A 12,501-nucleotide genomic window follows, 5' to 3' on the forward strand; every position below is an offset into this window, starting at 1 on the left:
GCGAAATATGGAATAGATGTCGGGACTGGGATTATAGACAAATCATAATGAGACAGTGAAAGTCTAGATATTTAACCATGGGGCCCCCAACATCTTTGCAATCCTGCAGGAGAAAACAACAGCCACCAAGCATTGTGAGTTCTACTTGCCAACCCAGTTACTGAGTTTCCCCCTAGTGAGAGGGGAAGAGATGTGGCAAGGTCTTCCCATTCAGGGCCAAGTTCTGACTCGATACGGGCCAAACGAGATGGCCCTGCTTGTATTCCGAGACCCCTATAAGAGTTACCCTGTGAGAAACAAAAAACACATTATCTGATGCAGCCCAATGAAATGATGTGCCACTTAGGGAGGCCATAAACAGATCCCAGTTGAAGATGGCAGCCGCAAGACCACACCCTATTTTGTAGAGAAGGAACAAGTTACTTACCTGTAACTGTTGTTCTCCAGCATGGGTCTGGCAAGGATTCACATGCTCATGAATATTCCCCGTCGTCAGGCTGGGAATCCTCAGTAAAGAAAAAACCAGTATCAGTTTCGTTTCTGATCTGTCTTTCGTAGTAGTAACCAATCACTGATCTCTGCGTCATACTGACCACAGCCAATGACTGCCCTCTACCTAAGCCCCGCCTCTGGCAGCCATCTTGGTAGCACGTGAAGTGGCAGTATGACCAAGTGAAGAGCCGCAGAAGGGTAGGCGGGAGGCTTCGCATGTGAATCCATGCCAGACCCATGCTGGAGAACAACAGTTACAGGTAAGTAACTTGTTCCTTCTCCAGCATGGGGTCTGGCATGGATTCACATGCTCATGAATAAAGAATACATAGCAGTACACACATGCACAACCACGGGAGGTGGCAAAGGCTCAACATTAAGCATTACATCAAACTCAACATTAAGCAAATCTTACCTCCTCACCAGGCTCACCTTAGGCGAACAGGTTGCGCAGCACTGCTTGGCCGACCCTGGACTCCTCCCTGGAATCCCGATCGACGCAGTAGAATTTCGTGAAGGTGTGCGTCGACCTCCACGTAGCAGCCCTGCAGATGTCCAGCAAGGGCACACCAGATAGGAACGCCGTGGTAGCTGCGATCGCTCTGGTGGAATGGGCTCTCGGACGGCCAGGCAGCGGCCGGTTTGCCAACCGATGACAGTACATGATACAGCCGGAGAGCCATCTGGAAATGGAAGCCTTCGAGAGAGCCTTCCCCTGATTGACAGGTCCAAAGTTCACAAAGAGTTGTGACGTCTTCCGAAAACACTTCGTGCGGTCCACGTAGAACTTCAGCGCTCTAGCCACATCCAGCGAGTGCAAAGTCCTTTCAGCCGGCGACGAAGGCGACGGGAAGAAAACAGGCAACACCAAGGGTTCGTTGAGGTGGAAGTCCGACGGCACCTTGGGCATGAAGGAGGGGTGCGTCCTGAGCACTACCCTCGTGTCGTGAAAGGTCAAGTACGGGGCCTTGCAGGAAAGGGCCTGGATCTCTCCCACCCGTCGTGCGGAGGTGATGGCCACAAGAAACGCTGTTTTCCACGACAAGAACTTCAACGGAGCCGAGTGCAGGGGTTCGAACGGAGGTCCCATGAGCTCCCACACCAGGGCCGGAGCCTTCACCGGCGGGAACGATCTGAGCAGTCCCTTCATGAACTCTTTCACCAGACGATGAGACCACAAAGACGTCCGCCCAGTGGTTCTGGTGTATCGGGAGATCGCAGCAAGATGAATCTTGATGGACGCGTGTGCCAGTCCAGCTTTGGCCAGCTTCAGTAGGTACGGCAGTACTTGGGGAGCCGTAATCCGTAGAGGGTTAATCTTCTGTGCGTGGCACCAAACAGAGAACCTCTTCCATTTGTGTCCGTAGCATTTAAGAGTTGAGGACGCCCTAGCCTTTGCAAGAACCTCTCTGCAGTCGGCCGGTATGTCGTATCCTCCAAACTCTAACGCTGCAGGAGCCAGGCCTGCAAGTTCAGCGACTTCGGGTCGTGATGGAGGATGGCGCCTCCTTCCCTGGAGAGAAGATCCGCGTCCACTGGCAGCTTGATGGACGGGGACGCTGACAAGTCCAGAAGGTCCGGGAACCATATCTGCCTCGGCCACGCAGGTGCAACGAGGATCATCCTGCACCGTGACCTCTTGAGCTGGTTGATGAGCCGGATCAGCAATGGCAATGGAGGGAACGCGTATAGAAACAGGCCCTCCCAGGGGAACGAGAAAGCATCGCCCATGCTCCTCGGCTGGGGAAACCTGCTGGCGAACCTCCGGCACTTGGAGTTCGTCGCCGTCGCAAACAGATCGATCTGGGGTGTGCCCCACCGTCGGAAGAGGCGGTCCACTAGATCCTGTCGTAGTTCCCACTCGTGGCACGAGCGCAGCTCCCTGCTGAGTGAGTCGGCGATGGTGTTTTTTATCCCTGCCAGATGAAACGGCACCAGAAACATCCCTTGGGCGACGGCCCAATGCCACAGATCCTGCGCCTCCCTGGACAGGGCTGAGGACCTGGTTCCGCCCTGTTTCCTGATGTAGAACATGGTGGTGGTGTTGACGGTGAAGATCCTCACCACCTTGCCCTTGAGGGACGGAAGGAAGGACCTGAGGGCCCAAAACACTGCACGGAGCTCCAGGACGTTGATATGGAGGGACTTCTCCGTCGGGAGCCAAAGGCCTCTCGCGTGATGATTTTCGGTGTGCGCTCCCCACCCTTCCAGGGAGGCATCCGTGGTCACTGTCTCCTGGTGGCCGGGGGTCTGGAAGTCCATGCCCGCCGTCAGATGTGCGCGGGTGCCCCACCACCGGATCGCTCGTCGGAAACTCTCGTCGAGTGTGATCCTCTCCTCGAAGCTGCCCGTCGTCTGGATCCAGCGCGCGTCCAGGAACTCCTGCAACGGGCGCATCCGGAGCCTGCACAGCGGGATGAGGTAAATGCAAGAAGACATCATTCTGAGGAGGGACTTGATGGACCTCACTCTGGCCGCGTCCGCAACCAGCATCCGCTGCACCTTGCCCAAGATGGCCCTCGTCCTTTCCTCCGACGAAGAGGCCAGAAGCGACACTGTGTTGAGCTTCGCTCCCAGAAACAGTGCGTCTTGCGCGGGCACCAGGTGGGACTTGGCGTAGTTTATGGAGAATCCCAGGTCCGTGAGAAGTTGGACGGTCCTTGCTGTGTGCTCCACGGCGAGCTCCTTCGTCTTCGCTCGGATGAGCCAGTCATCCAGGTAGGGGTAGATCCCCTCTCGGCACAGCTGCGCCGCCACCGGTGCGAGGCACTTGGTGAACACCCTGGGTGCCGACCTCAGTCCGAAGGGAAGGGCTCTGAACTGATAGTGACGCCCTTGGACCACGAACCTGAGAAACTTTCGGTGTCCCTTTAGGATGGGAATATGGAAGTAGGCATCCTCCAAATCCAACGACGACAGGAAATCACCCTCCTCCAGCTGACCCAGGACGTGTTGGAGGGTGACCATCCGGAACTTCTGTGCCTTGATGAATTTGTTCAGTCGTCGTAGGTCTAGGATGGGACGCCATCCTCCCGTCTTCTTCTTCACAAGGAAGTCTCTTGAGTACACTCCGGAGCCCAGAAGCCTCTTTGGGACGAGTTCGATGGCGCCCTTCTTGAGCATCGCCTTTACCTCCAAGAGAAGTTGGGGGACGTGGTGTTCTTTCCTGGCCACAGGGGGGACGCGCGGGCACCTCTTTAGAAACTCGAGCGCGTGACCCTGGGCTAGTTCGTCCAGCACCCAACGGTCGGTGGAGATGGATTCCCACACGCTGACGAAGCTCGCCAGCCGGCCTCCCACCGGGGTGCTTCGGTGGGGGCCCGACCCCACGGCCGGTTCAGTCCTGCTTCGACGAGGCTTTGCCGCCTTGACCTCCTTGGCGACGACGGCGGGGTCTGCCTGACTTGCCTCGACCCCTGTAAGCTTCCTGCGACGACGAACGGGCCGCTTGACGGTAGGTGGAAAATCCGCCGCCAGAACCTTTGGAGGCACCCTGTTTGCCTCCGCCGCTCCAAAAGGGCGGCCGCCGTTGCTGGAAAACCCCAAGGGCCCGGGCCGTCTCCGTGTCTGCCTTGATGGCTTGAAGGGAATCGTCCACTGATTTCCAAAACAGGTTGTTTCCGTCGAACGGCATGTCCAAGACTCTGGTCTGCACGTCCTGACGGAAGTCAGTAGCCTTGAGCCATCCACGCCGCCTAAGGCACACGCCGTTGCCCAACTGGCGAAATCCAGTGTCAGCGATGTCCGTCGCAATCGTAATGGCGTGGTCCGACGCCACCTCTCCTTCCTGCAAGATCTCTAGGGCATCCGCCCTCTTGTCGTCCGGTAGGAAGTCCAGCAGGGGGGCCAGTTTGTACCACAACTCCCTGTCGTAGCGGGCTACGATAGCCAAGGCGTTGGCCGCCTTAATCGTCGTTGTTGCAGACGAGATGACCCTGCGTCCCATTGTATCCAATTTCTTTCCCTCGCCGTCCGGCGGGGAGGTCGACGTAGAGGCCGTGCCCCCCCCCGCTTTCTTCCTGGCCGCCGCGGAGACGACCGAGTCCGGGGTCAGCTGTGCCCGAACCACAAGGGGGCCGCGTCCGGGACCCGGTACTTCTTCTCGTACCGATCCCTTCTAGCCGGCGTCGTGGATGGGTTCTTGAGGAGGGCGAGGCCCTCATCCCAAATATCGTCCAGTAGAGGCACGTAGAGGACCGTCTTCCTCTTGGCCTCGCGCCGTTGATAAAGGAAACCTTCCTTCTTCTCTTCCGGGCAGAGCTGGAAAAGCTTGGATGCCCTGCCGATCATGGAGTGAAACGATCCAATCTCGTCGGGCGGGGAAGCCCGGGTGGGAGGTGACGACGGCAGATCCTCGTCGTAAACCTCGTCGTCCGTACCTGTCGCGGCCGTGTCAGTCCCCGTATCATCCCCACAAGTCGTGGACGGGGAGGAGGGCTGAACAGGGCGCGATGGCTGAAAAGGAGGTGCAGGATGAATCCTTCTTCTCTTAGGGGGAGGGCTCCCAGAAGGGCCTGGCTCCGGGTCCCCCGTCGGGAGCGGTTCCTCCGTTGGTGGTACCGGCAGTCTCGTCCTTATCTCCGAGCATAAGGACTGTATAGCCAACAAAATGGCCGCCAAGTTGTCTTGCGGCACTGGCTGAGGGGAGTCCGACGGGCGGTCAGGGGCCCCGTCGGCACCCTCGACGTTATCGTCGTCTCCTACGTCGGGGTCCCTCCCGACGGGCTGTCTTCTTCCACGCCAACGCTGTGGCTTAAGACTTCGATCAGCTCTTCCTCAGAGGTTGAGGCCGAATCCACAACGACCTCCTGCCCCCCCTTTTTCTTCTCCGTCGGAGGTTTCACGGGGGTCCTGTCGATGGGCAGAAAAGAGGACTCCCTCCGCGGAGGCAGGGAGACTGAGCCCCGAGGTCGCCACCACTGGTGTAGCCTTCACAGGCTGAGCCAGGGCCGCCGCGACTGTCTCGATAGAGGCCTTGGCCGGATGGATTAAGGCTTTCACCACCTTAGGTGCACTCACCGCCTTCTCCTTGGGGGGAGGGTCACTGCCTCGCTCTCCCTCCGATGGGGCCTTCGAGCTCGACCGGGGCCTCTCCAGGAGCTTCGCCGGGTGCTCGGCCTTCCCCTTACCCGAACCAGAGCGTTGGCTTGTGGTTGATGGTGCCGGGGAGGATGCGCCCTGCCTGGTGCCCGTAGAGACCGACCGTTCGGTGCTCCCGGTGCCAGCGGACTCGCGGTGCTTCGCCTTGTGTTGGACCCCCGTCGCCGGGGCGTCCTCAAAGGTCTTAGAAGACCGCTCGGATTTCTTCTTCTTCTTCTCACCTGACGGGCTCTTCCCTTCCAGCCAGTTGGCGAGACGTTGATGCCGGTCCTTCATGGTCCGCTCCGACATATTGCCGCAAAACACACAGTCCTTCTTCACGTGCGTCTTTGTCCTCATGTAGGCAGTACAGACAAAAGGAGTGTTCGTCCTCCTTAAAGACATTCTGAAGCTGGCATCCAGGGCAGACCCTGAACAGCTTTCCGGGCGTCGAGCTTCCCTTCTCCTGGCCCACGTCTGAGATGGGCCTGAGAAACTTCTGGAGTCCTCCAAAAGCGTGGCTCAACGAAATCTTTACCCTTGAGGGGCGTAGACGAATCCGACACGGGTCCCCGTTGATCGGATGAAGAAACGGTGGAGCTTGAGGCTCTTTTGACCGAAAAATCGAAGTTTTTGAGAAAAAAACGTGAGAAAATAGCACTAACGCTCGAGAGCAATAGCACGAGGATCCCAACACTTGAACGTGCGGTAAGAATCTGAAGATGGCTGCCAGAGGCGGGGCTTAGGTAGAGGGCAGTCATTGGCTGTGGTCAGTATGATGCAGAGATCAGTGATTGGTTACTACTACGAAAGACAGATCAGAAACGAAACTGATACTGTTTTTTTCTTTACCGAGGATTCCCAGCCTGACGACGGGGAATATTCATGAGCATGTGAATCCATGCCAGACCCCATGCTGGAGAAAAACAAGTTACTTTCTTACCTGGTAACGTTCTTTCGATGGGATGGTCCGACGACGTATTCCATATCTATGACAGGTAATCACCACAGCTGTGCTGCTTTGGAAACTTTTTTCTGCGTCTGCGTCCTGCGTCGATGACTTCGATGCGGCGTCGTCGAGGACCTCCTCTGACGTCATCCGATGTGATAAGTAGGACGCATGACGCCCGTAGCCTCAGTTGTAGTTTTTTTCCCCCAGAACGTGTGACATTAGTCAACTGCCAGTCAGACACAAAGCCTTGCGGAACGTAAGCTGCAATCGCAAAATAAATTCTGCAGCAGGGAAGGCAGGGAGGGAGCGATATGGAATACGTCGTCTGACCATCCCATCGAAAGAACGTTACCAGGTAAGAAAGTAACTTGTTCTTCGAGGGGATTGGGTCCTCCGACGTATTCCAGATCTATGACAGACTCCCAAAGCAGTACCAGAGCAAGGAGGAGGGAAGAATTTAGAATCAAAATTTAGAATTGCCAATCAAATAGCAGAGCAAAGGACCGCCTTGCCAAAGGCCAGATCCTGCCCTCGGATGGAATCGAGGGAATACTGACGTACAAATGTATGTACAGAAGCCCAGGTGGCTGCATCACAGATGTTGCGAATAGGAACACCCCTCTGCAGGGCAGTAGATGCAGCCATACCCCTGGTAGAATGGGCCCGCAAGCCAGCCGGCGGGTCCTTACCCGCCAAGCAGTAACACTCCGAGATGGCCAAAATAATCCAGCGAGACAAAGTCTGTTTCGTCACAGCCTGCCCCAAACGCTTTCCAGCGTAACCAATAAAGAGTTGATCGTCCACTCTGACCCGGGACATGCGTGAAACATAAAAGCTTAAACCTCTCCTAGGATCAAGCCTATGGAGCCTCTCCTCTTCCTTACCAGGATGCGGAGGAGGATAGAATGCCGGAAGAACAACCTTCTGGGCCAAATGAAATTCCGAAACCACCTTCGGAAGAAAAGAAGGACGAACACGAAGGACAACCCTGCCCTTATGAAATACAGTGAAGGGTGGCTTAACTGAAAGTGCCTGTAACTCACTCACTCTGCGAGCGGAAATAACCGCAACCAAAAACACAGTTTTCAGAGTTAACAGCCTCAAAGGGCAAGAAAGCAAAGGCTCAAACCGAGCACCCATAAGAAACTTAAGAACAAGGTTTAAATCCCAACCGGGCACCAGGAAAGGTGACGGAGGGAACACATTAGTGAGCCCTTTCAGAAACTGTGAAATTAAAGGGATTTTAAAGTAGGAACACTCTTCAGACGAGCGCTTAAAGATGGACAGCGCCGCCAGGTTGCCTTTAATGGTACCCACTTGCAAGCCCTTGTGGGCCAAAGAAAGTAAAAAGGACAGAACCATGGGGATGTCACATGCAAAAGGATCCACATTCTGAACTCTGCACCAGTCGCAGAAGTTACGCCAACGGCAACGGTACAGAGACTTTGTTGCTGGCCTTCGGGCCGAGAGCAACACCTCCATCACGTCTTCAGGGAGGTCCCAATCCTTATACCTCAACCTTTCAGAAGCTAAGCGTGAAGGTTGAGGGATCTGACCTCTGGATGGAGAACTTTACCCCCCCTCCCGTGAGAGCAGATCGTCTCGGTAGGGAAGACGACGTGGAGGGCAGATGGGCAAGTCGAGAAGGTCCGGGTACCACGTCCTCCGAGCCCACGCCGGAGCAATGAGGATCATCCGGGAACCGAACTTCCGTAACCTCCGAAGCACTTGCGGGATGACGGGGACTGGAGGAAATGCGTACAGCAGCGGGAATGACCACTCCACCACAAACGCGTCTCCTAAGGCTCCTTTTGGAGGAAATTCCCGCGAGCAGAACCTCTCGCACTTCCGGTTGACACTGGAGGCAAAGAGATCCACTTGAGGGGTCCTCCAAAGGGCGAAGATCTCCAGGAGAATCTCCTGAGCCAACTCCCACTCGTGAGAGATCGTGCTCTGCCTGCTCAGAGCGTCCGCCGTCACGTTTTCGTCTCCGGCCAGATGAACTGCTGAGATCGAAACTTCCTGCTGGATGGCCCAGAACTCGAGCTGCATCGCCTCCGTGCTCAGAGGAAGTGACCCTGCCCCCCCCCTTTTTGTTGAGGTAGTGCATGGCCACTGTGTTGTCCGTCAGGATCAGGACATTCTTTCCTCGCACAGTCGGCAGAAAAGCCTTCAGGGCTAGCCTGACAGCCCTCAGCTCCAACAGATTGATATGGAGTCTAGACTCCGACGGAAACCAACGACTGCTGACTGTCAGCCCGTTGGCATGAGCTCCCCATCCCGTGAGGGATGCATCCGTCACAATCGTCACCTCCGGCCAGGGAAGCCAAAATGGAGCCCCCTTCATCAAGTTGCCTTCGACGGCCCAGCACAGAAGGTCCCAGGCGACCGAGGGCGGCACCTGAACCAGGTCCGACATCCTGCCGGAGGACTGCGACCATTGCATCTTGAGTGCCCACTGCAAAGATCTCATCCACAGGCGAGCCTCTGGCACCAGAAGAATGCAGGATGCCATGAGGCCGAGCAACCTCAAGAACTCGAACGCTGGGAGCATCTGGGCATGCTGAAACTTGTGCACCATCTGCTGAATGTGAAGAGCCCTCACATGGGGAGGAAAACACTGCCCCAGGGAAGTGTCGAGCACTGCTCCGATGTACTGGAGCCGCTGTGTTGGCGTCAAATGGGACTTCTTTAAATTGAGGGAGAAGCCCAGCCTGTGAAGGGAGTGGCAGGTGACGGACAGATGATCCAGGACTTGCTCGGGAGAGCTCCCCCTGATCAACCAATCGTCCAGGTAGGGGTAGACGTGAATCCCCCCCTTGCCTGAGATGCGCTGCCACCACCACCATGAGCTTGGTGAAAACCCTCGGGGCGGAGGTCAATCCGAACGGAGGACCCGAAACTGAAAGTGCGAGTCGCCAACCGCGAACCTCAGGTACTTCTTGTGCTTGGGATGGATCGGCACATGGAAGTAAGCATCCTTGAGGTTGAGAGACACCAACCAGTCCTGAAGCTGAAGGGCCTGGAGGACTTGAGAGAGAGTAACCATCTTGAACTTGTCCTTCCTGAGGAGTTTGTTCAACCCGCGCAAGTCCATGATGGGTCTCAATCCCCCGTCTTTCTTCGAAATAAAAAAATAAGGGGAATACCATCCCTTGTTCCTCTCCGCTACAGGCACCAGTTCTATGGCGCCTTTCTCCAGCAGGGCTCGAATTTCCTGCGCAAGGAGCGGATCCGGACTCTGCAAAGAGAGGTTCCCCGGTGGATTGTCGCGAGGCCTGTGCTGAAAGGGAAGACAGTAGCCGTGGGTTATGATCTCCAGAACCCACACATCTGAAGTAATGGCACGCCACTCTACAAGATGCTGCGCAAGCCTTCCCCCAACCGGCGAACCATGGGACATGGCCTCATGACTGAGTGGTAGCGGCTGCGGCGTTACCTGAGGGCAAAGAGGCAACTGCCCGAGCGGCCTTGGCACCACGGGTACCTTGTCGTCCACCTCTGGTACCCCTGCGTTGGCCTCTTTGACTGCCAGCTCCTCTCGCTTTACTGAAGGACGAGTAATAGCGAAAGGAACCACCCCTCCATTGCTGTCCCCTAGGACGAAAAGGCGGAGGTTGGCAAACTGCAGCGCCCAACGACTTCACTGCATCTTTTGAGGTCTGCAACCTCTCAAGGCTCGCTACTGGCTGGACGGTATTTTCACAACAAGGACCTGCCCCCCGCCGGGAGACTCTCCGGAGCAGTCCAAGCCGCCGCCACCCTTCTCTGTAGAGCCATATGAAACGGCAGTACCGGGGCAGTTGGGGGACCAACATCAAGGATGTCCGTGAGATCATCCAGAACAAACTCCCCTGGGGGAGCAGACCATCCCAAGTACTCGGAAACCCTAGCCATAAGGCACCGGTACGAGGAATCGGCATGAGAGCCAGGCTCAGGCCTACAAAACTCCACCTCCGGAGAGGTGTCCAGTCCGCTGGCATCATGCAGTGACTGCCTCAAATTGTCAAACTGACTATGGCCCGAGACAATTTCATCTGGAACCTGACTAGGAACCAGGCCATCAGAATCCTCATCCACCTCCGAAATATATTCCAGGTGGCGAAAAGAAGGTACCCGAGAGTGCTTGCTCTTAACCAGAGCCTTCCTAGGGGGTTCCCCCTTGCCACGGGGTACCTCCGACACCCCGGCCTCAAAAGGCGTCGAGGGCGTCGAGTGAATCGGCGCCGGCGTCGAGAGAACAGGGATTGGCGCCAAGAGGATTGGCGTCGAGGTCGAGTAAATCGGCGTCAACGTCAGATGCAGCGCCGCCAGCATCGACGGCGTTGACAGTCCTTGAAGCCGGAGCTCCGAGCATGTCCTTCGACGACCCGAGCGTCGACGGCTTTGACGACTTCCTCGGAGCCGGAGCCTCGAGAAAGCCTGTCGACGCCCTCGACGTCTAGACGTCGATGTCTTCCTCGAAGACATCACAGGTGCACACGGTCTCGAACGCGTCGAGGACCGGGACCTGGAACGGGTACGTCGAGAACGAGTCCCGACCACTCTTGCGAGCAGTGTCTCTCGACCTCTCACGACCGACCCCACTCGGGGGCGCGGACGGCTTAGTACCCTGCGACTCGAGAATCGCCAGCATTTTCTTCCCAAAGTAAGCCGATTCCTCCGGCATCGCACGGCTGGTGGGGTAAGCGACGTGCCGGGCAGAGTCCTCAGAAGAGGACCTGGAAGACGACTGCTGTCGGCGCTTCTGAGAATGCCTCTTAGAGGCCGAGGAGTGGCGAGACCGACTCCTAGAAGGAGACCCACGAGACTTCCGACGATGACGCGGAGAGTCTCCTCTCGAATCATCCGTCGAAAGCCCTGCAGACTTCGACTTCCGGGGCTTGGACACCCGACCTACCGACAACTTCTTCTTACGTTCACATAAGGCTTTGGACGTGAGCGACTGGCAGTCGATAGTCATCCGTGTCCCCGAGGCACCAGAGGCAGGCATAGTGCGAGTCCGTGACCGACATCTTGGACCCACACTCCCCGCACTTCTTGAAGCCCGGACGCGGGGTCAAAGACGAAGTAGAAGACATCTTCACACGAAGGAGATTTTTCACAAAAACGAACAGGTTCGAAGAACCGAGAAGAACAGAACTCCAAAGAGTCGAGGCATTAACCGAGATTCACGAAGCAACACGTTCGCGGAAAAAACAGAACTGAGGCTATGGGCGTTGTGCGTCCTACTTATCACATCGGATGACGTCGGACGAGGTCCTCGACGACGGCGCATCGACGTCATCGACGCAGGACGCAGAAAAAAGTTTCCGAAGCAGCACAGCTGTGGTGATTACCTGTCATAGATATGGAATACGTCGGAGGACCCAATCCCCTCGAAAAGAGGATTATTGCAATGGCTGGAGAATGGCGACAAGTGAGATGGACAACCCCGATTTGAATCATTAGCCGCAACCCCTTCGAGACTTGGCACATTCACACTTAACAGTGGATCCCGGTGGGGTTCCGAAGACTTGGGTCCATGTTCTAACCCTGTTCTTCCGGCGTTGGATATACCAACACAAAGCCAAAATACAATGAATGTACCACTGGACAGAAGGCCTCATGAAGTGTCAGAGAGGGCACATCGGCGGGTCAGAAGAAGGACACAGAGTCAGGTTTTCCATCTCACTATTTTAGTTTATTAAAGAAAAGATTAAAACTCCTAACGTTCCCCAAGCTAGGATATTCCCTACTTAGCTAAACGAATTAGGGTGCTTGTCAGTAGTCAGTGACTGTCCAAATCAAAAATAGAGTCCACTGTCCAAAACTAAGCTACCCTGACTCTACCATTATTAGAATAACTAAAGCACAGGAGCATGAACCCCCACCCCCTTCTCCTGTGGGACGGCTTTTCACCCAGTTCAGTTCAATAGCATATTTACTTAACTTTATATTTCTACCGCGCCCCAGGTACCCGAGAGCTTTAGGGCGCC

At 56.0% G+C, this 12,501-nt stretch overlaps 1 protein-coding gene across 1 annotated transcript in view; it reads right to left on the reverse strand.

Annotated features, from left to right (window-relative positions):
- NHEJ1 (non-homologous end joining factor 1) overlaps positions 1-12,501 on the reverse strand; it is a 1,209,243-nt gene that overhangs the window by 392,230 nt on the left and 804,512 nt on the right. The window lies entirely within an intron of this gene.

Source organism: Ambystoma mexicanum, chromosome 9 (assembly GCF_040938575.1).
Source record: "Ambystoma mexicanum isolate Mex_15411 chromosome 9, UKY_AmexF1_1, whole genome shotgun sequence".
NCBI lineage: Eukaryota > Metazoa > Chordata > Amphibia > Caudata > Ambystomatidae > Ambystoma > Ambystoma mexicanum.